The 27817-nt window shown below is 44.7% G+C and overlaps 1 protein-coding gene and 1 long non-coding RNA gene across 5 annotated transcripts in view; one reads left to right on the plus strand and one right to left on the minus strand.

The window, feature by feature from the left end:
• NDRG3 (NDRG family member 3) overlaps positions 1–18378 on the minus strand; it is a 60812-nt gene extending 42434 nt beyond the window's left edge. Inside the window, exon 1 of one of the 4 annotated variants that reach the window (XM_056354259.1) lies at positions 18273–18378. The gene's annotated coding sequence lies outside the window, so the exon portion shown is untranslated. The remainder of the gene's footprint in view (positions 1–18272) is intronic. The other 3 variants (XM_056354258.1, XM_056354262.1, XM_056354260.1) reach the window with 3 other exon arrangements.
• A 53-nt stretch (positions 18379–18431) lies between these two features.
• On the plus strand, positions 18432–26862 carry LOC130156087 (uncharacterized). The gene is made up of 2 exons (XR_008824313.1): positions 18432–18718; positions 21748–26862. It is a non-coding gene; the product is annotated as an uncharacterized LOC130156087 (long non-coding RNA).
• The last annotated feature ends 955 nt before the right edge of the window (positions 26863–27817 follow it).

Consider the following 27817-nt stretch of genomic DNA (forward strand, 5'->3'; position numbering starts at 1 on the left):
TTTTCATTATATCAGTGAACTGACTGATGAAAAGGCTCCTTCGGTTCCTTGTGCACCACCTTTTTTGTAAATCTGTGAAGGCCTTGCTTTGAGATTTGATTGTAAGAAACTGGGTTTTCTGGCAGCGTTACCTCTTCAGTTGAATCACAGAGCAGATAAAGCACATGCTCAGGACACTGCCAGATGATATGCAGGGGCCTGCACTTAGCTTCAAGTTATGCTAGTTCTAATCAATTTAGACAAAGTGTACACAGAATATAAGACAGAACTCGGTTTGCTGATCAGTTTCCTTGTTGTAGGGTAATATTTCAGGACACAGAGGAACTAAAATCTTACCTCACAGCCTCTGAAAAGGAGCATCAGATCCTCCAGCTCTCTTCTTTGCTCTGCTCTTTCGTCCCCTTGCAGCCATGACCTAAATGATGCCTTAGGCAGTGTCTGGCATGCTGACTGTAAAATGAGCAGACTTAACGCTGACTTTTTGCCAGGCTAGCTTTCTACTGTTCTAGTGAACTGAATGAGCCGATCACACAATCGCATGAACATCATGACTGGCTCACGTAGGGAGGACCAGACATGTAATGAGCTCTGGAGTCTGCTCTAAATCCTGCAGTCTAAGATGAGGATCATGTATAACATACAGAGTAGGCAAGTTTACAAATAAAATGGTTAACTCACTACAGTCTTGCTGTAGTGTGACAGAAAGGCACCAAATCTGGCTCATAGACACTCAATATCAAGAAAAGGAACTACACAAAAAACAAGGCAACTTGTCAAAACAAAATTAAAAAAAAAAGGAAAAGCCACAAAAAGAAGGAATCCTACAAGGACCCTGGAGACTGTTAAAAATTCTGTTTGGGAAGCCCAGATAATCTGTGCACCAATATGCAAGCATAAAGACAGAGCCACCTTATATGCAAATCCTGCATGACTCAATAGGAAATTTAAGGAGACTATCCTGGGAACAGCTGGAATCTAAAAGTAGTGGGAACCTTATCCAGATGAGCAAAACAGGAAATCCCATAAAGCACAGCAAACCAAATGCAAATGGAAAACTAAGAAAACTCAAAGAAAGAATTCTAATGGTCTCTTGGCAAAGGATGCTCAAATTAATAGTTTGCATTACTTGTTTACTTGCTAACTATGTTACTCAAACATGTCACAACCAGGAAGCCAGCTATAGAGTGGGTGCGATACCCGACCACCACTATGAACAAGGGGCACTGCGGAGTGGCAGGGCCATTGCAGGCACCCAGTGAGCACCTGGCATCAGCCACCACTTCCAAAGCTGTCAGGGAAGTCCCACAACAGCATGTTTCGTGGTGAAGAACGAGCACAGGAGTTAAGAGCATCCACAAAAACATCAGATGGTTCACTACTTGTGAAAAAGTTTGAAAGTTAAAGAAGAGCTTAATTTTAAAACCATGTTTTTATTCTTGCTGTATTTGTAAAACTTGGGAGTCGGGGATTATTTTCCTAAGGCTCAAAGTTTGCTTTCTGCTTTTTTAGTGAGTTGAAGCACCTCACTCTGTGATCACAAGAGCAGTGGAGCCAGTGCAATGGTGGGAGTGAGGAGAAAGGAGAGGGGGATACAACCCACCTTTGAGGAGAACTATTAATAGACCTCAAACAGTCAAGGTTTTGGAGATAAATAATTTCAGAAGATTTAAAAAAAAATGGTTTGATACATTCAGGAGAATAGGTCCATAAACAGACACTAAAAGGGGAAAATATAATAAAATGGCTATATCCTCCAGTATCCATAGCCCAACTTTTGTGAATCCTGTAAAAGCACTCACGGAAGGACTGGGGTTAGAAGGGACCTCTGGAGATCACCTAGTCCAACGGGTTCTCCTAGAGCAGGTTGCACAGGATCATGTCCAGGTGGGTTTTGAATGTCTCCAGAGAAGGAAACACCACAGCCTCTCTGGGCAGCCTGTCCCAGCACTCACTCACCCTGAGTAAAGGAGCCTTTCCTCGTACCTAGGTGGAAGTTCCCATGTTGCAGTTTGTGCCTGTTGCCCCTTGTCCTGTCGCTGTGCACCACTGAAAAGAGCCTTGCCCCTTCCTCCCAACACTCACCCTTAAGATATTTGTAGACACTGATAAGATCCCCCCCTTCTCAGTGATCTCTTCTCCAGGCTAAACAGGCCCAGCTCTCTCAGCTGGGAGATGCTCCAGCCTCCTCACCATCTTTGTAGCCTCTGCTGGACCCTCTCCAGAAGATCCCTGTCTCTCCAGAACTGGGGAGCCCAGAACTGGACACAACACTCCAGATGCGGCCTCACCAGGGCAGAGCAGAGGGGGAAGATCACCTCCTTTGACCTTCTGGCCACACTCCCCCTCATGCACCCAGGATTCTGTTGGCCCCTTGGCCACGAGGGTACACTGCTGGTCCACAGGCAACATGCCATCCACCAGCACTCCCAGTGCCTTCTCCACAGAGCTGCCTCCCAGCAGGTCAGCCCCAGACTGTGCTGGTATGTGGGGCTGTTCCTCCCCAGGTGCAGGACCTGACACATGCCTTGGTTGAACCTCATGAGGTCCCTCTGCACCCAACTCTCCAGCCTGCCCAGGTCTTGCTGAATGGCAGTACAGCCTTCCGGTGTATTCAGACACTCCCTCCAGTTCATATCATCAGCCAACTTGCTGAGGGTATACTCAGTCCCTTCGCACAGGTCAGTGATGAATAAAGTTGAACAAGACCAGACCTAGTGCTGACCCCTGGGGAACATGCTAGCTACAGGCCCCCAGCCAGACCCTGCACCACAGATCACAACCCTCTGAGCTCTGTCATTCAGCCAGTCCTCAATCCACTTTGCTGCCCACTCATTTCACCCATGCTTCCTGAGCGGACCTATCAGGATGTTATGGGAGACAGCATCAAAAGCCTTGCCTGAGGTCAAGGTAGAAAACATCCACCGCCCTCCCCTTGTCTACCCAGCCAGTCACTCCACCACAGAAAGCTATTAGGTTGGTCAGGCATGATTTCCCCTTGGTGAATCCATGTTGACAACTCCCGATACCCTTCTTTTACTCCACATGCTTAGAGCTGACCACTAGGATGAGCTGTTCCATCACCTTTCCAGGGATGGAGGTGAGGCTGAACCACCTTTAGTCTCCCGGGTCCTCCTTCTTGACCTTTTTGAAGGCTGGAATGACACTGGCTTTCCTCCAATTGTCAGGCTCCTCAGGTCCTATAGAAGATTCTTCCCCAGTGCACTGAAACACCGTTGTTCTTTCTGAATACAGAAGTTATTTATTCTCAGGCTTTATGCTGCAGAAAAAACAGTAAGGCAGCCTTACCCATGAAATCTAGTTTGGTACCTCTGTCCTTCCCTGACAGTCACAAAAATTATGAACATCTTTACGTATTACACACAGAGTATTCTTTCATCTCAACTTGGCAAACAAAAAATTCAGTATGAACATACTCTGGAGGGTAAATTAAAGACCAGCGCTTTCCACAACCAACTTTAACAGCTCTGAGCAGCCACAACTTTCCAGAAGTGTGTGTGTGTCTTCCAGAGAAGGACTTTCCCAGTACAAGGCCCTTAGCAAACAGCAAGTGTTAGAACACCAGCCCTGGCCCTAGAAAAGCCTGTTGATAATGACTTTCTCTAAAGACAGACCAGCTTGCCAACACTCACCTGAAGAGAAATGATTAAATATTTTTACCTAGTTTCATTATTTCCTTCCTGTAACATTACATGCACATTTCTCCCATATTAACCAAACAGAAATTAAAGACACTGCTGATGCAGTCATTTTAGAACTAAAATGAGGGCTCTAGTTAGTTCTGGATTGATTTTACCCACTCTTACATTACTTTTTTGCTCCCTCCCTCTCCAAGTTTCATTTTCTTAACCTTTTGGAAAACACCCGATGTATTTACCTACCCCATGTCCAGTACTGCAATGTTACAGCCGTAAATTCTAAAGAAACACTCAGAAGAGATTTAAAGTGTTCTGAAGAAAGGTAGTCATATCATAAGGTGTAATTAAGACAGTATTAGTCAGGTGACTTGTGATACTAACAGGTGCAAAACCCAACTGTAAAGAGTATCATATTAGTTTAAACCACCATCAGGGAGCTAAAGTATAGATTCTCTTTTGAGCCTCCTCCACAGCAACTTAAGCTAATGAGTTTTAGCTGACTTGTAGAGAGGTCTAAGAGCACCACAGAGCATAAATCAATAAGTTATCTGTTAAGCCCCAGTAATCCAATTACTCTGTATCATACATAATACTTTAAAAGTTAAATGATAATAACCCACCTTACCATGGAATACTCCCTCAGCATCTCAAGAGCCTGACAGTCTCAGGCACAGCATTTACAATGGAGAGATTACCTAAGCAACACCAACAGACCCCATCACTCCTCTCCTTACTTTTTCAACCTCCAAATATCTCAAAGATTTGCAGATTGACGTAGTATCTTTTATTTTACTAGCTGGAAATAATTACAAGCTTTCATGACCAGAAGCCCTTCTCCAGTTCAGGAGCAGATGTTAATCTGAAACACAACCCAAAGCACAATTCACCTGACCAGTCTATGAGTTTAAGTGATCTCTCTCTTTACAATTAAGAAATGTTTAGCAAGGTGCTCTAAATTGGCCTAAACCAGAAATAAATTGACTCTGTCAATGAGAAGTGAACACAACAAACCACAGGTGGTAAACCACAAATAAATAGCCCTTTTACATTGGAACCACATCCAGTTTCCATGAATCCAAAACCTCCTACTCCAGTCTGTCCTTTTCTAAATCCTACAGAGGAACCCCAAAATACACTACTGCCACTGGTTAGTATTTTATTGTTGTATTATTTCTCCAGTAGCTAAAACTACTTACCACAACTGTAAGAACATGCCATCTGTCAGACAAAGAGCTTACATTAGCTTTTGCTGTCAGAGAAGTTTTAATACTCCAGTAACAACCCCAAAATACCAGACAAAAGGCTAGGCTGCACGTTGTGAACTGTACAAACTGTATTTGACTTTACTGGGTATTTCTACCAAACCACTTTGTTGAGAAGCTGGACTGATTTTGCCCAGTGAAAAATTATCAGAGGGGCTGTTTCAGCCTGCTAGGCTTCATATCCCTACTCCAACACTCAAAAGGATTTCTCTTATGAACAGAGCTCTAGAGCTAAGCTTTCAAAGCCCTGTGAACAGCATTCTGATGAAGTGTTAAATGCAGAATAAATCAGCCTAAATCCAGAGAATTGTTCCAACAGATTAAAACCTCAACCTCAAAGAGAAAGGAGGAGGTCCTGTTCACACTTTATAAATATCTCACTTTGTTTTGAGTCTGCCACCTGCTACTTTGGTGGTCTTAGCCCTTTTATCGGAAGGGACAGTGAATAATGGGCTCATATACATGCCACGCTGCTTAGACTTCATATGCTTCTATCACATCCTCTTCAAAGGTATCTTTCTGAGACTAGAAAGTTCTGATCTTCTTTACAAGGAACACGTTTCAAGCCTTTGATCATTCTTGTAAATCTTTTCAGGATGTCTCCCAGTTTCACTGGGTCTTTAAGAGTAATGAGACCAGTACTCATGCAGCATTCACAACACAGGTGCACTATGGGTTAACACAGCATTACGTTCCCTAGTTTGATCACTATTATTTTTCCACAAGCACCTAACCTTTTTTGATAACCTAATTTGCTTTTCCAGACACTCATACAAGATTTTGACAAAATTGCCTATTACAGCCCCAAAGTTTCATCTACAACTGGAAAGCCAATTCAGAACTTATCACTGTATACATACAGCGAGTGCTGCTCTCCAGGTGCAGTACTTCACCACACTGAATTTAAAATGCTATTTTATCACTTGGTGCCATAGGAATTTTCCATGTTTCCTCAAAGTTGACTCTTCCATTTGCTATCATAAATTTATTTTTTTAATCTACAAACATAGTCACCTTTTCTATTTATTTTTCTAACTTCGACTTTTCTGCACTTTTGGCCTCCGCATCCTTCTCTGGCAACAGCTAACTAAATTGGCCAAAAAAAAGTTGTGAAAACACTCTATGAAATCAATCTTCCTTCTGTCCAATTTCCAGCTAAATTTTTATTGGATGTCCCAACAGTCCTCACGCTCTCAGAAATGTGACTTATTCTTTACTCACCTTCCGTGCCAGTCATGCTTTCATAAAGCTTTATTACTTTCTTTTGTCCTCCAAGTGGCTCCTTTCCAAGGTGCAAAGTCCTAAACTGTTTAATGTCTCCTTTCTTCTAATTCCATGTCTTTGCTCTCTCTAGTCACCTCTCACTTTTCTAGCTCTCTTATACTTGAAGAATTTGCCAGAATAATTACGCTGATAATATACACTGGAGCTCATTATATCCAAGAATTTACTGCTCTGCAGGACCCTTTTCACGTTTCCTCAGGGAGATATGTCAGAGTTCCTCTTCAGAAACGTGCCTTAATACTGCCACATACCTTCATAAATGTGCAGGCAACTTTCTACATAAAGCCCTGCTTCCACCACCACTCCCAAAATTGGAATTTTGTAAAAGACAGGTTTTTATTACCTCATTTTACATCTAAGCTGCTCGTATTCTTCTCCCTTGACCTCAAGCTGACCTCTGTTTTTTTTTAATTAGCCCCTTTATGTACATTTTCTGCATTTGTATATGAGCCATACCAGGTTAGCGCCTAGTAGCTGCAAACAAAGAGACAAGTTTCCATCTGCTACAGCTATACTCCTCTACTTATTCAAGAGCTTCAATCCAAAAAAAACCACAGTAGGAGTCATTACAGGCTCAAGCATTTGTTTCTTTTCAAAACAAGATCTTCATCTGACTTAGTTTCAGTAGTGTACCCTAATTATTTTTGCTGTCCTCTTGGTTTTCTTGGACCCTTCAAGTAATGCTTCTTATGTGAGTATTATCCAACACAGTGAAGTCAGAAGAGATCAGTTTCATTCATCTGTCTGACCCTCCTGCTTAGCACAGGATAACAAATTTCTTCAAATAATTCCCTCACCAAACCACACATGCTGGGATCGAGCAGTGCTGTTTCTCTTGGGACCTTTTGAGTCAGTACTGAATAACTTTCTGTGTAATGAAAGGACCCACACTTTCCATTGCAGCTCAATACACAAGGACCTGATGCACTCCTCCTGTTAAACATTCACCTCAGGTAGAGTTCAGAAGTTTTCGTTTTCCTTCAAAAGAAGCTGTAATCAAGGCAAAAACAGGGAAAGAGGTAAGAGCTCCAAAGCCACCTCCCCTGCAATGACGCTGCATCCAGCCCAGAGTAAAACCAAAACCCTCCCCTTACCACCACTGCCCTACAGACAGACTAAAAGCAGTCCTCTACCTTTTATTACCCATTCACCAGTAACAAAACTTGTTGTTCTTCATCTAGCCACTACATGAGAGAGAAAGATAGCACATCATTGCTCAATCAAGCTCCTTGCTAGGCCAATGGTGATGGCAATCACTAAACTGTGTTAATGCAGGTGCTCAGCAGCAGCTGCCATTTGAGATGTGACTGCTCATTCCTTAAAGATCACGAGTATTCAGGCTTGCAAGTAAAAACAGGATCGAATTTTGCAACAGCTGCACAGAAATCACCACAGTCCTTGTCTGTTTGGCCAGGTAACAGAAAGAGATCCCCTTCCTGCTACGGCTGCACTCAGGCATTTGGAGGCCCCAGAGCTTCCAACCAGTCCCTGGAAGCACAGCACCTCTGCTCCCCACACCCTGGCCTTCCCTGTACCTTTTATTCACACAGACGATTGAACCATGCTGCAGGGATTCAGAACCCAAGACTGCAGAACAAGTCCCTTAATTTACGGAAAGGTCAGTCCCGTCTTGAACACTTTTCATAGTCTGCAGCCTTAGCTATTTGGAGTCATTGCTGCTGGGAAGACCTGGGGTTCTCAAAAATGCAGAAGAAAATTTGAGTCTAGTGAGTTATGATAGAATAAAAATCCTTCAGACTTCACTAAAGGAAATGTTTCAAGACCAGGATTTAAATTCTGTGAGCCCTTCCTTATTGAAAGCTTTGACAACAGCAAGACTGTATTTGCTTAAATCATTTTTAGGCCAACAAGGTAATGGATGATGGCTTCTATATAAGCAGTTCATTTCAACATGGACACATGATAAAAATAGCGGCATACAGTGCCATGTTTACATTTAATCCACAGCCCAGAACGACATTTGAAGGCTAGAGATCTGAGAAGACAATAATACATCACATCAAAGAAATCAAACTACAAAAGAGCAAGATACCTGAATGACAACACTTCTCAGTTCAGGCAATTAATGCTTAAGTAATGAATTAAGCTTTCTGGTGCATAGTTTCAAGCCATTTCAATTTTTTCCTCCAACAACTACTACCTACCAATCAGAGAAAGTACAGAGATTTATGTTCTGGAGACCTCCATAAAAGGCTGATTAATATTTCTGCCTAAACAGTTCTTATTTGATGAAAATCAAGTACTGACATTATTTTCCTGCCTTTATGTATAGCCTTAAATTCATACTCTGCTATGAATTTCTTCAAAGGTTACTAAGCCATACAATGAACTATATTCTATTTCTTAATTTTTCCCATTTTCTTCCCTCCCCCCCCCCCCCTTTTTTTTTTTCTAAAGACAGCACACGCTTCCCTGGCTGCTTTATTACTTTCATTGTTAAGAAACTGCTGTCTTTATTAAAGAAGAATGAACCAATTAAAGGGGGGGGGGGGGGGGAGGGAGGGAGGTAGAGCAGTTATCTTGTGAAAGGCCAAAGGAAAAGCCTACACTATCCTTCTACTGCTGACAAAAAAAAAAAATTAATCTAATGCTCAGTGAATACCTCCTTCATCATCTGAGAAATCCTGTGCAACACAATTTTAAAAGCTGGCATTTGAAGGCTGTCTTGTGCTTGTTTTGCAGCCTCAGTGAACCATTTTTTAAGCGAAGCGGAAAAAAAAAGAAAAAAAAAATTTTTCCAGACCAAAACAGCATTTCAGGATAGACAGGCGCAGCTCAGCATCCATGCTGCAGTATCACTGCACACACCATTTCTGCTGGAAGCCCAGCAGAACAGCACTGCCTGGCAGCAGAGCAGAGGATGCTGTTTGCAGCTCGGCTGCAAGCAACACAAGCAGACAGCTTGCTGTCCCTTCCAAAAGTATCTTCTGCTCTGCCTCACAGCGTTACAGGTATCCATCCCTTCTTCACTGTCAAGGTTTAAGTGTCCTCCAGTAACTCTACTAACCTTCGGATACCACAGTTAAAAAAATACCAGGATGGCAGACTACTTTAGAAGTCTTTAAGGTCACTGCACTGCAAAGAAAAACTGAGATCAGGGAGAAAATTCCTAACATCCAAAAACACTGCCAAAAATGGAATGCATTCATGTGGAACCAGCGCATCCCCACCCTGAGTAACCAACTGGCGAGCTCTGCAAATTGTTTTAAAGACATTTTTATACTGGTGAGACTGGCAGCATATATATAATTACAGTGGCCTAGAACTACCCCTGAAAACACTTCATTTAAGCAATTACTACCAGCCATAACAATAAAAGCCATTTCTCACAGTGGAAGCTTAATCACTATCAGAAGGGCTTGATGGTCTCATTATACGCATGTGACCAGTAGCCCTGGCGCTGAAGCTGTTGCTTCCCAGATTTCAAAGGACTGCTGAAACACCCAGGTACAGGAGTTGTTATAAAGCAAATAATCCTCTATAATAGCATCTGCCAGGCTACACAAAATTTTGGAATCATTGCCAATATTCCTATGCATCTGCAAAGAAATAACGAAGACAACATGGGAGTACACGTCACACAAAATACATCAATTCACATTCAACATGCATGAACAGGAAAGGAAACAACCAAAACAGCAAAATGCATTTGGTAAGAAGGGTGCAAGAAGTCTCCATCACTATCTTAAGCTAGAGAGGGGCCAGAAAGGCTGCATGCATCTATACCCAGTCAGGTAATTATTTTTTTTTTTTACATTAAATGTAAAATAAAGAAAAAAAAAAAGTAGTCTTCGGTTCACCACCCAAATAGTTATTTTGGAAAGTAAGAATCTTTGCAGGGGGGAATGCTGTTTCTTATCCCCGCACCTCCACCACCTATGCTCTTCAGCATTCCACTGTGAAGTTCCTAAGAACCAGGATACCTCCTAAGGAAATCATGTCAGCAAAAATCTCCTGACTTCCTTGCAGATATAGGGTGGAAACCTGGAACACTGCAGTACAGCCAATCACTCTTAAGGCAAGTAACACCCTCTGATCAAGAATCACGTCTGTGACTGCTCCCTCTGTTAGAGCATGTCCACAGAAAAATTAGTCAGCATTTACTTGCATAAAGCAGTCTGGACACACCATCTCACCATGTGCAATACATCCAGACAAGCCTATATTCAAATACAATGAATAACTGAGCTAAAGGACAACAAAATCAACCTGGCTTTAAGCCCCATTAGTTCCTCTTTTAAGAAGCATTTTCCAACTGCAAGCATTACACAGCAGTTGAACTGAGAGTTTGTTTTCTATGATTTGGAATGTCGCTGAAAAAAATCAAAGAGATCGCTTTTGTGCTCAAGAGACACCACACAAGCATTGGGTGTTTCCTGAAGCTTGACCAGCAGCAGAACTTAAGAGTCTGCGTTGTTTGCAGCATTTTATAAGTTTAGAAAAGCTTTGTGATCCTCTGGAGTCACAGTCGACTCATTTACTGCTTCATGTGGTCAGCCCCATGACCAGAACAGCAATGAGTTCCAAGACCACTTAAAAACGGTTACAAATGCACAAATTAAGTGTCCAAAAGGTAACAAACATCTGGGGACCACCAGCTGGCGCAGGTCAGTGTGGTCAAAATAATTTTTTAAACCTTCGCTCTCTGATGGCAAGGCCATACAAACTGCAAAGCTTCCAGGCTGGGGTACAACTGAGTCACTACAGCACATAGACCTATCTCCACTCCTCCCTGGGGAGCGAGACCTCAGAGTTGTTTGTTTGTTTGTTTGTTTTTAATATGCCACTGAAAAAAACCAAAGCAAAACATGACACTTGGCTCTCCAAAAACCAAACTGCTTTAGCTTTATCTTGGAGGCAGAGATGACTTGATCTTCTTCATTAACTCTTCTGTACAGACAAAGCTACAACCTCCTCTGTGCTTTTGTACTCACTCTGTTGGAAAACTCCAGCCATTTTGGCAATTTAGACATCTATGTTGAAATCTTCATGATGCTGTGCCAGTAACTGAAAAACTGCAGTTGACAGTCCTAGATTATGCTGACTCCTCAGTCCTTACCATTCAATTATATGACACAGCAGCATGAAGGAGCATGGCACCCAAAACTACAAAGCAACAAATGTGGCAGTTGCAGCCAGGGAGACGTTACACCCCAGCATTCACAGACTGATACAGGCGAGTGCAAGGTTGGACTAAGGAAACATGCTGACAAACAATCTTCTAAACAACTCCTTCCTTTTGTTTCATCCAACACCACAACAACAGCTATAACATTTGCTTTATATAGGTATTATATTGCGGAAAATGCTGAAGAATAATATACCTCCTTTTAAAGCAATGTCCTTGCTGCAAACCAGAACCCAGCAGGCCTGTGGTCCCACAGTTCAGCTCCCAACTCCAAAGTATCCCCAGACTCCCCATGCACCAAGATCTCACAGCAGCACAACTGTGCTCACCTTTGTGGGAACAGAACTGAGAGGCCACCTGCTGCCAGGTCATATGGCAAATTCTTTGATTGATTAGCCAATATGATTCTATTAATTGATAGAATACCTGCTGGGTGTTCCATTCATTTACTGCTAGAAGTAACCAAAAACATTTAGGCCATACAAGCTTTCTTACTGACTTTTTTTTTTTTTTTAATAATGAATGTTTCCAATTAACTATTTATCTTAAAAATGTCAGGAAAGTATTTTTTTTCTGTGGCTGAGCTAATCCATGCGCAGATTTTCACCAAGCCCTGTGCCCTTCTCTCTGTCAATCCATGGATAAAGCTCAATTGCATTGCAAAATGGGAGAAAAAAAATCTTCCCTGGCTTTCCCAGGGACCATAAGAAACATATTTGGTAACCTTTTCATCCAAACTGAAGAAAAAAAGTTGAAGTTGTAACAAGGACCATTTATTTGATTAAAACCATTTCAGAATGAACTATATAAGCAAACTAACAATAGTAAGAGTACTACACAATGGTTAAAAATGCCACTTTATCAACTGATGAGTGTGTGCTTGCTCAACACTCCTAACACTGTTGCATTAATTCTCCACCCATGGAAGGGAAACCATGCAGCACCTGAACTGGCAGCACAGAGAAGCAGACTTAAATCACCCCTCAAGCCGCCAACTTCTACCATCTGGACAATAAAGCACAAAACCACATATGAGCCCTCCTTTTCTGGAAGGAAATACATCTATCCCAGTCATATAACCGTATATTTATGCAAATCAAGTTTTTCTTTTTGCCTATGCAAAGGTAGAAACACGTACACAAATGGAAAAAACGCAGACCTTATTGGCTAAGCAATAAATTTCAAATCTACCACTGCCAAAAGAAACTGTTAAGAACAGAAGCATCACATCTAATTTCAGTTCTCCACACAAAGACAACACAAAAAAGCCCTCAGCAGACAACTGTTATTATGTATGACAACAGAACTGGTGACTCTGCATATGAATTTTCAAGAACACAGCTGAAAAACCTATGCAGTGAACAGAAATTTCATTAAAGACCTACATCCTTTGTATTTAGGAAACTTAAATGTAAGCAAATCCCCAAAAATTCTAGTATTTACAGAACACTACAAGGGCATCAGTAGCAAAATTTGTGGATTTCCAGTTATGTATTTATGATGCACATGTTCCTAATAATTCAAAATAAAGTCCATATATAGGATAAAAGTAATACTAGATCACTATTGATTTAGATAAATGCTCTAAGAAACCTTCCTTATTCACTCTCCCCAAGGAATTTTAGATATTAACCCACAGTCAGATTGTTTTTTCTGCCTCACCACAGCAAAAACTTCCAAGAAGCAGTCACAAAATCGCTTGAATTAGTACCTAGGTCAAATTCACACACCAAGTCATACTAATTAACTACAGCATCAAATTCATGCTAATTTGAAATAAAAAGTGCAAGTTTGTGCACAGACACTGCCTTCAGTCTAGACTACAGTTGAGCCTGTTAAGTCTCAACTCACAATTTCAATCAGCAGCAGCAAGCACAAAAATACATACTTATCTAACCAAATTCATTCTAGTTAAATCGGAACAACAGCAACACAAAATCAGCATTGATTTATAGTCTGTTGGGTTCATTCCAGCCAGATGTGTTTTCAGACTGAATTCACTGCACAGCAGCTGAGTGCTGGAGGAGAGCAGACAGGGCTGCGAGGACAGGCAGAACCTCTCAGCAGGGGCGTTCACAGGCAAGCGTTTATAGCAATGACTACAAAACATAATTCAGACAGCTGCCGAACTTCCGCAGCTCTGCAGCTAAAGCATAAACTGGAAAGCCCTTGCCTGGACTAATAACTAGCTGAAAACAGACAACAGAGGGTAGGCATAAATGGTCAGTTTTCACAAGGAGGGAGAGGGAGGGAGACTGCCAGGAGTGTTTTGCAGTGTTCTGCTATACACCATACTCATAAACAATCCGGAAAAGGGGCAGGGAGTGGAATGAGTCTCCTGAGGATATAAGCTATTCTGACAGTAAAGAGAAGGCCTGACTGAAGACCTGCAGAAAAACCCTATGAGACTGAATGATCGGGAAATAAAAACAAGAAATTCAGTGCAAACAAGGTAGCAGTCTGAAGAAAAATTATCCTAATTTCACATAGTGATGTACTTCAAGCTGGTCATTAACCTTCAGAAAGTCTTGCTGGAGTCATGACAGACTGATAAAAGCATCAGCTCACACCCATTAAACATAAAAAAAAATATCTAATGTTAGGAAATGATTAGTAATTAAACCATCATATAAAGCTATATAACATCTGCAGCTTAAATCCTAGACACAGCGCCTGTTCCTTCATTACAAGAGGACATAACGAAGGGGGAAATATTTCTGAAAAGGAAACAAGGTTTGAAAAGATTAATAATAAGGAATAATCAATTAGGCTAGGGTTCTTCTGCCTGGAAACAGAGATTACTGCCGTGACATATTACAGAAGCCTATAAAAATCATCAGCTGCACAGAGAAGGTAAATAGTGATCAGTTGTTCACTGTTTCCAAACAACACAAAAGCTAAGAGATACGAAATGAAGCTAGCAGCTGTCAAGTTCAAAAGAAAACAAGCAGAAGTGGTCAGCACCTACAAAATTATTTTGTGCTCTGGAAGGTCTCCCTCAGGATGTGTGAGTGCTATATATTCAAATGGACTGGGGACACAGGCAAATTCACAAAAGAAAAATGCATTAACCATTAACAACGTAAATGCAAACAACATCTACCTCTTGGAGTCCTACAGCATCAGGAGACAAGAGGGCTATCAAAGGTTTATACAATTTGCCCTGACCTTACGCTCTTTGGAGGAAAGAACATGGTTCCACCTGATTCTATGGCTGTTCTTACACTGCAAAATCAATTACATCTCTGGTACTCCTCAGCCCTTCTTTGAACTCACTCAGCTTGCTTACCTGGCAAAAAATGATCTTCTGGGGAGGTGGGGACACAGAGGGGCTGGATTAGCGCCCTGCTTACTTAGCAAACTGAACTGGTTCAGGAAAACATCCAATAAATGCTGGAGATGGTACAAGACAGAGCAAGAACACAACCAGCCCTTCTGCATGCCAACCAGTCATTAGATCAGTTTAAGATGTAATATGCAGCTTCATCACCAAAATACATACAAAAAGGAAGCAGCAGATTGCCTATATCCTCTATTTGAACACACAGAGACAAGCCACAATTCTAGCTCTTCTAGGGGGGGGGACAAAAAAAGGGCCAGTTTCACATTTTTAATCCATTTGGTAATTAGGAAGAGATTCTGATTTATACATGACTGAATAGTAAAGGTTACTTTACAATTAAACATCGCATTTATAACCTTTACTGTATTTATACAACCTAAAGTAATGAATACCCCTTCACCAAACTAAAACCTGTTGTAAATACAGAAATGCATCCAAGTCTGGTAAGGACAATAGCCAAATGAAAAATAAAGCTATTCCATCGCAGCACCAATTTGATTATCACATTAAATGGTGCTACATCAGTCACAGAAGCCAAGGGGATATGACCAGATAGAAAAAGGTGAATGATCCATAAGTATGCATTATTAAAAATCCAGCAAGTCCCATTCGCAATTCAGAATTTACAAGAACAGAAGTGAAGACCAAGTGAGATTATTGAAATCTCTCAACAATTCTGATTTGCACAGTAGAAGGCACAGTCACCTAGTCCTTCCTATATCAGGACCAAATTACTACTGCTTTGCTTAATAACTGACCTGATCTGACCAGAATACTAAGAATTCCCAGGGAAAAGCAAAACAGAATTTTATTATTCTTCCCAAACCACATTCATATGAAAATGAGACCACTGAGATGCATCAAAACATGTATCAGTAACATAGTCTTTAACATTACACAGAGAAACAGCAAAACACTCCTCTGTTCTCCTTTAACTGTCATGGATTAAACCAGGCTATAATAATTATGGACACAAATACTCTTAAACTGTATTGCGCAGCTGTCCAATGCTAGGCTTAAGAGCTGCAAGCAGTAGAGACATAGTTACTTATATCCAAAACACAGCTGGCAGATGATGATGCACACAAGGTAGACCCTGATAATGGAGCATTATGGTGTCAGCACTGTCTACGGAAACAGAACTCACTGAGTATTTGGCTTTCCTTTTTCCAGGAAGCAACAGCAGTGGCAATCCATCTGAGCTATTATTTGTGAGAATAAAAGTAAATAATTAAAATTTAAAATCCCTATTCTGTTACATATGAAAACCGAACCTGAAAAAAGTTTTAAAGCTGATTTGCCTCCTCCAATTTTTATTATTTTTGTGCTTAGACTATATTATGATCGTAATTTTTTAAGCTTCTTACCAAAATATCTGTATATTACTACTACGCTATAGTGTTTACCTTAAGCATGCAACAGAGGAATGTTTAAGAAAACTATCCTAGAAGCATCTTTAAGAAAATTTCCTAGTACATCTTTAAGGAACCAAAATACACGTTGTACGTAATAGAGCCCCTGAAATTTAAATGTACCAGTACACTTATGCTTTCCAATAAAAAACACTAAAGACCCTGTCATATGTGATGAATGTGAAATACAAGCTGCAAACAGAATCACCAGAGGGTTTCTGAAGGTGATCTGAGATTAAAAAAATATAAATTATACAGGTTTGTTCAATTATTTTAACCTTAAGACACAAAATGAGTAGCTAGGAATATAATTAGTCTCCAAGAACACTGCTTCCAGCAGCTGTTTAATTTCCATTTTATAAATTTCCAGCTTCTAAATTTGCAAACATGTTAATACAAGCCAAGTATAGCCCACACTAAGCTTCTGCACTCAAGAAGCCTCATGTGCCACACACAAGCCAAGTTTCAAAATTCCAAATAATAAATGAAATTGGAACAGTCATTGCCAGTCCTGAACCCACTCCACAATCCCAGTCCAATGGCCAATAATCCAAATGAATCCTAGTGATTGTCTTGCTTCTTCAGGAGTGTTGCCTCAGTTCAGTGAGACACATTTGGTAAGCTCTGCTCCCCTAGTCCAGTAAATTGTGCTAGAAAAGCTCCACACTGATTTTAAACTCAGCTTTTAAGACTTTACATTTCCTTTTTACTTTTCAACATAAACTGAAACACTGGTGCTAAACACAGTCTAACATGCTCCAGGATCTGAAAGACTGTCGTCCTCTTGTGTCTACAGAAAAAGAAAGGCAGAAGCTGAAGTAATGAGCCGCCAAGTCCTCCTATCTGAACACAGAAGACTCATGAGTGTGCCCGACACGGCAAGCAGAAGCAGATTCTTCTCCACTTGTAACCCTCATCTCATCACCTCAGCATTCAAGGACAAAAGCTCTTCTGGGTTTCCCAGATGCAACCCCCTGATGCTTAATAGACCTTTCCTATTCTCCAGAGCAAACACACATGTGACTGAGTCGCCCCAGTTTTGCTACAAACTTTGACTGTGATTCACACACTGTGACTGTGCTGTCACGGCCTTGATCATGCACACCCGGTTCCAGACTCCTTGTACTTGACAGGAATCAGAAAACAGATCAGACACCAGGCTCTCAACTGGCAAAGCAAACCCCAAGGCACTGCCGCCAAGCCAGCCAGCAGCACTCCCAGCACTGCCCAGGAATCTAGTGACAGTACTACACAGCATCAGTTGTTTTGTAATGTCGCGTTTTCTGCACCAGACTTCATAATGATGATTCTTAAGATAGTAGAAGCATCTGACTTTGCTACTATGTTTTGAATTACTCCCTGTGACTTAAATATTTTAAAAAGAAACAGACATTGACTTAAAATGATGATGCAAGGCAACAACAAAAAAAAATATTTACAAGCTATTCCTTTCCCATTTGCACACTGACAAGACTGTACCGAATCAAAGAAAACCACCCCGTTTTCATTGTCCAAAGCAAATAACGCAACTGAGAATTCCAAGACCTAAATACCAGAAAGGAACGCTACAGATAAGAGAAAGCATTAAAGCCCAGAGCACTCCAGTCCATTATTTAAATGAATAAAAATTTCAGTGAAAAAAACCGGGGCAGTTGCAAAGCGTTTCTCTTTTTCTCTCCAACGAAGCCGGGTATGACGAGGGATTATTTTCTAAATTCGGCTCCGTGAGGGAGCCGTACTTTCCTCCGGCGTCTCGTAACGGCAGCGGAGCCCTCCCTTAGCAGCGGCCTCTCGGCGGGAGACGCCGGCGGCAACGACCGCCCAGGCCCTGCGGGCTGCGGCCGCCTCAGCGACACCCGCCCGGGGATTGCCCCCCGGCCCACGCGGGGAACCCCTGCCGCCTTCCCGCTCACCGCCGGCCACCCAGGACCGCGGAGCGGCAGCAGCAGCCGCGGGGCGCAGGGCTCGGCGAGACAGACGATGCCCGCGGGCGCAGCGAGCCGCTGACCCCGGCCCGCCCGCCGCAACGGCTCCCGCGGAGCCGCCGTGCGGCACCTGCCGCCGAGCGCCTCAACGGCGACGCCCAGCAGCCGCGGAAGACGCGCAGGGGCGGCTCCGGGGGTGTCCGGAGCCGGGGCCAGGCCCGCGGGCGGCGGCAGGGCTCACCTGGGCGACAGGTACCTCAGCAGCTCCGGCTGCCGCGGCATGTGGGGCGCTCTGCGCTTGCGCGCTGCGCTGCGGAGCCCGCACATGCGCGGGGCCCATTCGGGGGCTGGGACTACAAACAAGATGGCGGTCGGGCGGCGAGCGCCATCTTGGGGCAGGTCTCGGCGCATCGCCTTCCGCCCGAAGGGCTGGGCCCAGCCGCGCCGCACGCACCGCCGCTCCCCAGCCGCGCCCGGCTCCGCCCCGCCTCCTCGCTCTCTCAGCAGTCCCGTGAAAGCTCTGAGCGAGAGGAGCTCCTCGGCCAGCTCTGCTAGCGCGGTCGGGCAGCAGCGCCGCGCGGCGACCCGGGGCTCGTCAAGGCCAGAGACAGGCCGACTGCAAGCTGAGGGAGCGTGCCTGCAGCAATCCTCGGAGCCACCCCGAAGCACTTCTTGTGCTGGTCGGAGGTAACATTAAATTGGTAGACCAAGCAAATTTGCTTGTTCCTTTCCCCCAGGAGGTTCTGGCAGCGTGCAGAAGTGAACGTTGGCGGAGCCCTCCCCGAGGTCACAGCACCAGGGTACCCTGTCCCGGGACCTGCTGCCTGAGCCCCAGCCGCGCTCTCCACGAGGGTGGCTGTCCCGAACGGGCAGCGAGCTCCGCGCCACGGCGGGGGGCGTGCGCCATCCTCTGCCCCCTGCCGCCTTCGCCCCCTCCTCAGGCAGCTTCTCCAAATTCAAATACGTGGTTCCCAGGATAGCGTGACATCCCCAGTGCCTCTCACCTTACCTCGGTAGGGCCCTGCCCAAAACATCTAAAACCAAGGTATTGCCCAAACTAAATGCATATTCTGGTTTCTGGTGCCACCCAGTGGTTCTGTATACTGCTTCTAACTCGATCCGTTAAAAGTCCGTTACTAGACAGCAGAGGAGGGGGAGCAGAGCTGCGATGGTATGTAGGTAAACCATTCCCGAATGCATTCCCAGTAGAAGAGACCAGCACTGGGCCATACTGCCACTGCGGTCATCCCAGCCCTGTGCAGCGCCGTTGAGTGCCTAGTGCTCCCCCCTCCTTCTTATCTCTGAGCTCCAGCCCTTCCCCACATCACTCCCCTGAATTGCCTGTGAAATTGTGCCACTTAGCACCAGTTGCTACTTCTATCACCTTTTCCCACTTACCTGTTACATCTGCGCAATTTGTCTGATGTCCAGCTAGCTTTACATCGGTCCAGGGCCTTCTCATTTGCCAGCAGTTGCCCTCTTTGAGGTGGTATTAGAAGAATCCACCTTAATTGGGAAACATCCAACTCATGCAGTTGCAAGTAGCTGCAGTCCGACTTCCTGCCACCAAGACCCAGCAAGGGCAACACAGGGAACACACAGGGAGGCATTTTAGGTAAATAACACCCCTGTAAACAGGCAGACAAGCCCAGCTCTTTGGCCTTGTTAGCCACATAATGCTTCCCAGGTGTTGGTAGCAAGGTGGAGCACATTTGTTTCTCAGGCTCCTGGTGCTAGAGTGAACCCCATTCTTGCCTGAGTCTCAGGTCTTCAGAGACCACCCTGCAGATCTGAGCGACCCACCCCAGTGGTCCACTTCATTGTAGGTCACAGTATTAAATGTCAAGTCTTCGTGAGAGTCAGATTAGGTTCAGCACCACAGAGTTAGGCAATGTTACATGCTCACTCAAGTCTGGAGGCAAGCAGTGCTCCATCTTGCCAACAGATTGGATACAGCCCTCCCAACGTACCTGTTAACTTACAGTGCGCTGTTGCCTGGCTTTGCCAGGGCTATATACTGAAATTCCAGGGGCTGTGGTGACCATTTCTTCCATAAGTTTACTAGTTCAACTTGGACACCTTCCCTTTCTTTTAAGAAACTGTCAACAAGAAAACAGGATCCAAGATGAGTGTGTACCTGCCAGAGAACAGAGAGGGCTGGCTGGTCCCTGAGGGATGGGGCAGCTGGCCAGGGCAGAGGCCTTGCCAGCCAGAGCACCATCCCATCATGCCCAAGCAAGCTGAGCAGACCCAAAAGTGATGGCCAAGTTCAGTCAAGAGTCCAGATCACGAGGCACGTTTGTGGTGATAATGTAGGTCCAAGTCAATCTGCAGGTTGGAGTCAGGTCTGGTGATAAATAACCAGCATCAGCTGCAGCCTAGTGATTGCTGGGCAGGTCCATGGGGACAAGGTGGGTACACAATCAAGCTGGAAAATCAGTCCACAGCTCAGGATCAGCTTGGGCCATGCATAGCTGAGACAAAGCTACAGAATGGTTCTCCTATAACATAGCTCAGGCAGGGACTAGAGCCCCCCTGAGCCTCATTAAATGAGACTCCTGAGCAGGGTGTGTGTGGGTAGAAGCTCATATGAGGCTGGTCAGGACCATTAGGGCCTATTAGTGCATGGAGGGCCCTGGCAGTACCTCCCAAACCCATGTGGAAGTACCTGAAGTCTGATACACACTCCCTGCTCCACACACCCAGAACTGGCGGATTCCCCTCGTGCAGCTCCCTCCTGGGGAGCCCAGGGGCCCTCCAACAAATCCCGGAGCAGTTCAGGCAGTCAGCACTGGCTGTACCCGCTGTACCTCACCTATGAGGACAGTGATTTTCTTTCAGATCCCTCTCAAGATGTGAGAAGCGTGCAGTAAGTGCTCACTGGGAACCAGCCAGCTCCTAAATGTGTTGGCTAAGACAGTCCTGTGATGGACCTCAGTGCACCAGCAACAGAGGCTTGAGTGGCCCTGACCAACCTCCCTGGGGGGACTGCTGCCGCCGGGAGCCCCGCTGCAGCTTGGCCCTGGGCCCTCCCTCCCTGGGCTGTGGTGTAGGGGTGCCTGTCTCCAGCTGTGTCTTTTGTCATGGCATCTGATGGGACCTTGGCTGTTAAGAAGCTTGTCTCTTGGGCAGACTCCTTCAATACATTAATTAATACAATAAATTATAGCCCACCAACCTTATCCTGAGCAATTAATTTTTTTCTTTTTGTTTCATATCAATACTTTTTTATATAAAAGCATTTAAGGAATAGCATGCCTAGTGGTGTCTGCCCCTCTTCTCACACAGGCCCAAGCTTTTCATGATACCTTTGTGTTTGCTTGGGCTGCCAAGAGCAAGAGGGGAAGGAAGAGGGGTAAGTGTGGACCTGTGCAGGCACTATATGCAGAAACAGTCAGTAGCACTCCTTAAATTTGTAGGTATTATGTAAACTAGATTGGCTGTTGAACAGAGGTGGAAAGAGTGGAATTTCCTGCCACAAGACTGTACAATCATTGCAACAGTCTTCCAGCCTAGGATGTTGGTTTTAGGCTCTCTGGTGTGGCTGGTCCCCATGCTGTGCTGGCTGCTGTCAATACAGCTTATTTCATCTGTACATGTGCTGCAGCATAGCAGTCCAGGACCTGCAGAAGGCAGCAGCATTTGCCCTAGCTAGGCTAACACCCCCTCCTTCCATGTGTTTTTAGCTGACCTGTGTCTTTTTTTTTCCCCCACAGTCCTCACAGAAGACAGTCCTGTTTTTCTCAGAGAAGACACTAATAAAAAGAACTGCTAAAAATTACTTACAGAACTGTATGCTGTTGCATTGAGGATCCAATGTAGTAATAACCGTATTGTGGGCATAAGTGAGGGCTGGGAAGCAGAGGGCTCTATGACTGTAAGGCAGCCAGCGTTGGGGCTCCCCAATGCTTTTGCAGTCGTTCAGTTTCATATCAGTGTGATTGCCCTGTGCCCTGGCACAGTGTGGCTTTGGCCTAAGGCACCAACTGGGTGCTGGGGGGGGCTGATGAGGCAGCTCTCAAATGAGTCCTGGGTGGGCCACCTGACTTCACACCAGGAGAACACGGGTCGTTTATTTCAGAACAAGCAGGGTATAACTGCAAACCTTCTCATGTCAGCCTAAACCCTTCACAAATCTTTGGCTGTATGTTCTTTCTTGCCAAAATCTACAGTGTACACAAGCTGATCTTGGAGACCAGTAGCAATGAAACAGCTACTCTGCCCACCCAGGGCTGTAGTTCAAAATACTAAGGCAGTCTTGAAATTGCATTGTATTTTAATTTAATTACTTTTCAAGCTTTCTAGAAAAAATAAATGTTCACTACAAAGTGATAAAACTGTCTTAAGCCAACTTAACCCTCATCCACCGCTTGTGAAATATGCACATTAAGTGCACTAAATACTTGGAGTGTTTGCATTCAGAGGAAAGTTGTATTTGGAAAACAACAGCTAGAATTCAGACTGTCCCTGTCAACCTCTTTTCTGCCTAATCCAAATCAGATTTCCCCAAATACTATTGCTTTTTTTTGCAGTCAAAGACGTTAGAGCATCTTCTCTGCATATTTGCATTCAGCTGTCTCCACAGAGGGTATCTGCCAGAGCCACCAGCTTTGGCAAAACAGACTCCCCCTCAAAGTATCTAATTGAACTAAAAAGCTGCTGTGAGCAGTCTGATTCTGCAAGTAGTTCAAAACTTAACATTTCTCCCTCTGATAGCTTTAGTGACAGCACAAAAAGAAGCATGCAGCATATGCAGCTGCAGTGCAAGGTAAAGGGAGCCTATTCCATTATTTTTCCTACTCATTTGAATCATTGGGGCCTGTCCTGGGTGATGGATGGTGCATTTCCATCAGACACAAGGGAGGGACAGCAGTGAACAGCCTGGGGCTGGCCCTTGGCAGGCACCTCTGTTTTCTGTTAGAGCAGCCAGGGGAACAGTGGGCTACAAACATAACTATGCCATCTATACATACATGTGCCTCATCGGGTTCATCCAGATCTGCTGGGCTGGTGTGATTTCCCATGCCTTTCCAGTTTTATGAGGAGACCAAAGCTGCCTGGATCCAGAGGGCAGAGCTGTCCCAGCAGCAGCTGGATCCAGCTCTCCTGCAGAGGCAGCCCACTGCCGTGCCTGGCTGTGACAGCCTCTCCTGCTGGCTGTGCTCTTCAAGCATCTTCCCAGGCTACAGAAGTCATAACTGCTCATCTCCAGTCACCAATGGGAAATGAAAAAGGGTGCTACACTGCAAGCCAGAGATACACGGAGAACGGCAAATCTGTGAGGCAAGTTGTGCAAGAGCCTGATGTAAGGGCACGTGTTTCCAAAGCAGTGGCCTGTTCGAGCCTGGCAAGATCACTGCATGGTATGCTGGCCGCAGAATGAGCCGTTGGTTCAAGCCGGCTGCTCAAAGAACTCCTGCAAAAGGCTGCTCCTTCTCTGTAAGACACAGCACTGGAATGTGATGCTCCGGGGTTGCTCAGGGTTGCCAAGCTGCTCTGCACAAACCTCGTTTCTTTGTACTAGAGCCAACGATTCCCTTGTGTCTTTCTGGGACCTTCAGGGAAGTGGAGGAATGGAAAGGAGCGCTCTGCTTACTGCACAGGCATGTTGGAAAACACCTCCCACATCACACTACACATCTGTGGCACTGACCATTTACTGAGAAGTCTGAGTGGGGCAGCACTGCTTGCTGTGCAAAAAAGGGCAACACTGAGGCCAGCCGCTCTGTTTTCTCAAGGCACAAAGCCACCTTGCATAAGCTAGATGGTTCATGGTTGAGGGGCACTGACCAGGCGTGAAAGGACCATGTACCTGCTCAGAAGCTCCGCTGAACCTGAAGGACTCTTCTGCTCATATTCAGCACAAAACCCAGCAACTGGGAGTGCTGCTTTCTGTGTGCAAGTAGGGGTAGCTCTGTATCTTCCAGCTTAGAAAACAGACCACATCAAATTCTTTTTTCTTTTATAAATCCATGCCTTTTCTTCAATAAATATTTACTTGTTTAGTATTTACTTTTTAGTATTACAAGTGCTTGACTTCCTAGGAGGTATTAATCGAAACTATAGCAATGAATGCTAAGCATGACTGAAAGTGTATCTGTGTGTTAGAGGTGTGCAGTGGAAGTAATGGCAAATGTGAGAATGTAACCGATGGGCAGCATGTTTTCACATTATTTTTTCTGAAAAAGCTCTAAGTGGGACAACAACACTAGGATGATAATAAAAGATGTAAGAAAATCTTCACAAGACACCTGGGGTATTCTCTCGACACAGAAGAGCAGGCTGAGGAAGTAGCCAAAATACTCAGATTAAAGCTATACATGTATATGTATATGTACATAAATGAATGGTCATGATTATAGGTATGTTATTTATGATATATTAATTATATATTACATGACTACATTATGATATATAGTGAACTGATGTAATATGGATATAGAATTAACTGAAGGCATGGTCCTGGAGACTGAGTAGTTTTGGCTGGAGCTTTGGACCGGAAATATGCTCAACGTGTGGAAAATAATTAGTGAATTAAAACATGAATGATGGAAGACAGCCGGTAAGAAAACACAGTGCAGTGTAATAAGGAACTGATGAAATGTTTACAAAACTGAGCTCTAGCTTATATATGAGCTCCTGAAGCTCGGACATCAGTGTGCTGTTCAGCTGCAGCACAACACTTGCCTGTCTACAGGACACCTGCATGACAAATTCAGTGTCTTATCAAGCTGGGCAGTAGTTCCTCACAGGGTTCCGGGCTGACTCTGAAGCAGGCAGCTGTGGGCAGTGGTTGCTTTCTGGGCATGCAGGGTGGGATGGTGCTCCTAGGCTTTCTGCCCAGCTGGGCACCAGGAGTGGGCAGGGGGAGGGGGAGAGGCAGACCCTGAAGAGAGCAGCTGGACACAGGTGCGATGACAAGCTTCTCTGTGAGGTCCAAGGTCAAGGCAACCTCCATCTCTGTCTCTTCACCAAGTGCATGGAGGTTCATACCAAGAGAAAATTTGAAAGGTTTTCAGAAGCCAGCCAAAGCCTTTGCATTGCTGTTTACTACAGAATAGCTTCAGGCTATTCCCTGGCTGAGGTTTTTCTTTATGAGGAATGAATCAGCCAGACAAATCTGTTTAAAACTGAAGTAAGTAGAAAAAATCTTAAGACAAATTGCTCATAAGAAGAAATTGCTAGCACTAGATCATACTTGCTCCTGTGTTGTAGACTAAACAAGAAATTAGTCACCTGCCTGCTTATGTAACCATAAAACAAAATGCCCTTGATATGAGAGGAATGGGATGTGGCAAATGCAATTCCACTTTTTAAAAAGGACTTGGGGAACTACGAGCCATTGAGTCTAGTGTCTCTATCAGGCAAATGTATGGAAGCTATACCAAAGAATGTAATTGATAGAAGTAGGGAAAAAAAATAATGGTAAAATAGTGATGAGTCACAATGATTTTATAGATGGGAAAGTGCTTCATTGGCAAGGCAGGGAGACTGGAGGCTCCCCAGCAAGGGAGGGCAGGAGTCCATCTGGGTCCCAGGAGACAGAGCAGAGTGCCTGTCTGGAGAGCAGAGAGGCCAGGGCTGAGCCCAGTTCCCTCTTCCTGGCTGGGCTCAGCCCCCCTGCAGCTTGCTCACTGCCTGCTGCACAGGGGTGATGGGAGCTAGCACTCAGGGTGCCCCAGCTGTGCTGCTGGGGGGGAAGCATGAGAGCGCTGGGGAGGGGTGCAAGGGGTGATGCCTCCCTGCCTGCAGCTCTCGGTACCGAGTGACTGGGCAGGGAGAAACCAGCGACTCCAGATGAAACCATCTCAGATTTGAAAGTGAGCCTTGAATTTTGAAAGGAGGTTTTCAGAGAGAGTTGAGAACTGCATTTTTACTTCCCCATTCTCAGTTGAGTTTAATTAATATCCCATCCCAGTTACTGCTGCATACAATTTAAACCACAATGGGGCTTCTTGGAGAATGTAACTATTAGACCAGAGTTAATAGCACCAATTAGTGGGTGGATGACATTCTCTAGCTTTCAAAAAAGTCTTAAATTTAAAACAAACCTTTTCTTTTTGTTCTTTGAATGCCAATGGCCTTTCTCTGATGATGTCCTTTCTTTGAGAACTGTTGTTCAAAATATGGATGAAGACTGTTTGCTGAGCGCTGCTGTCTTCTACCTGGACAGCCAGGCTTGTGTTTTGAAAGCCCACTGTAAGATCCTCATTGGCCAAAGGGTAAGAAAACAAGGCTAGTGCAAACTGCTGCTACAAAGTGGTGATTACAAGCAGTTTTAAGCTAAACCGACAGATGTGGGAAAAGGGAAAGCCTACCTGATACCACCCCAGTTTTCTGTTTGTAATCCCCTGGCCCACCCAATTTTGTCCCCAGCACACAGTTTTTCCCTGGAATCCCTTTGGGGTTATTGTCCCCACACATGTGCTCCTGGGAATTGGGCATTTAGTTCTGGCTTTCCAGTTCTGTGGGTGGCATGCTGGTGTTTTGCACAGCATAAACACCAAAGGCTGCCCCAGTAACAGTGGCTTGGAGCCATGTGTGGGAGCCTCCTCGCCAGGCACAGGCTTGGTCTCTCCTTTGCATGGCCAGTGGGTGCTTCTCGGTCAGCCCACAGGCCTGGCCCCAAGCCCTGGACATGTGCAGGTTGTCTGCACCCCGTGGGGTCAGGACTGCCCCACAGACCTGCAAACTGTGGTCCCTGAGCTTGCCTTTTCTTATTTCATTTTTCTGTTTGCAGCTAAACTTTGAGTTCACCTCTTATTACACAATCTTCTCATGGATACACTTTTTTATATATTTATGTTATGCAAATAAACTATATAAAAGTGCATCTGTGTCTTTATAATGTATTTTACATATTTGCACAGCTCTGTAAAGATAGGTTTGTATATATAAATATCTCTATAGCAGGTCATGTAGCTGCCACGATGGAACCCACCACCCTGTAGCCTGCATGGCTGTCATCCTCTGCTACCCACCTCAGGCCTGTGCTTGCTGCCCTGGTGCAGGTGCTCATGTAGCCCCTGGAAGAAAGGCACTCCAGCTCTGTGAGGAATCAGTTACAATATCCTTTACTGGAGGGAATATCAGAGGGAAAAAGAGGATAGCAGAGACAGCCTTATGGCCCTGTCATTGTGATCTTTAAGGTCTTAAAGGGTTTTCCTCAAAGTAAACAACTCCAGAATTTCTGCAGTTAGGCAACATGCTGTTTGATGAAAACACACTGCTTTGCTTCAAGATAAAGACAAGGACAGGCTGGTGGCATCATCGCCACGTGCTGTGTAGGAGCTGCATGCAAGCTTCTCCAGTGCCATCGGCTGGCAAAGCCCATCCTGTGGCCAGGGGCTGCGCACAGCCTGGTGGGCAGCCCGGCATGGGCCTGAAAACGGAGCTCCCCACATGGCATACACAGCCTGGGCAGGCCAGTGCCCTTAAGGTCTGTGGTCGGTTGGGTCACCGGCCCCTCAATGCTCAGCAGTATCCCATCAGATCCATGTGGGCACTGGGGATGGGGATCTTCCAGCATGCTCCAGGAGCACTGATCTCCAAGCACGCTTTGGCTTGGCTTTGGAGAAGGAGCCCTGTATGGACAGGGAAGGAAGGGACAATGATCTTAACTTTCTTTACACACGAATACAGCTAACATGACAATGGTAAGGTGTGTGAACACTGTGCTAAGATACAGAGAAGACAAGCAGCGCAAACTGCACTGATCTGGGGAAGCACAGGCAGCAGGCAGCCCCGAGGCCATTCTCAGTGGTTTTGAAAACCACAAGGAAAAGA

Source organism: Falco biarmicus, chromosome 10, assembly GCF_023638135.1.
Source record: "Falco biarmicus isolate bFalBia1 chromosome 10, bFalBia1.pri, whole genome shotgun sequence".
In the NCBI taxonomy this organism is placed as follows: Eukaryota; Metazoa; Chordata; class Aves; order Falconiformes; family Falconidae; genus Falco; species Falco biarmicus.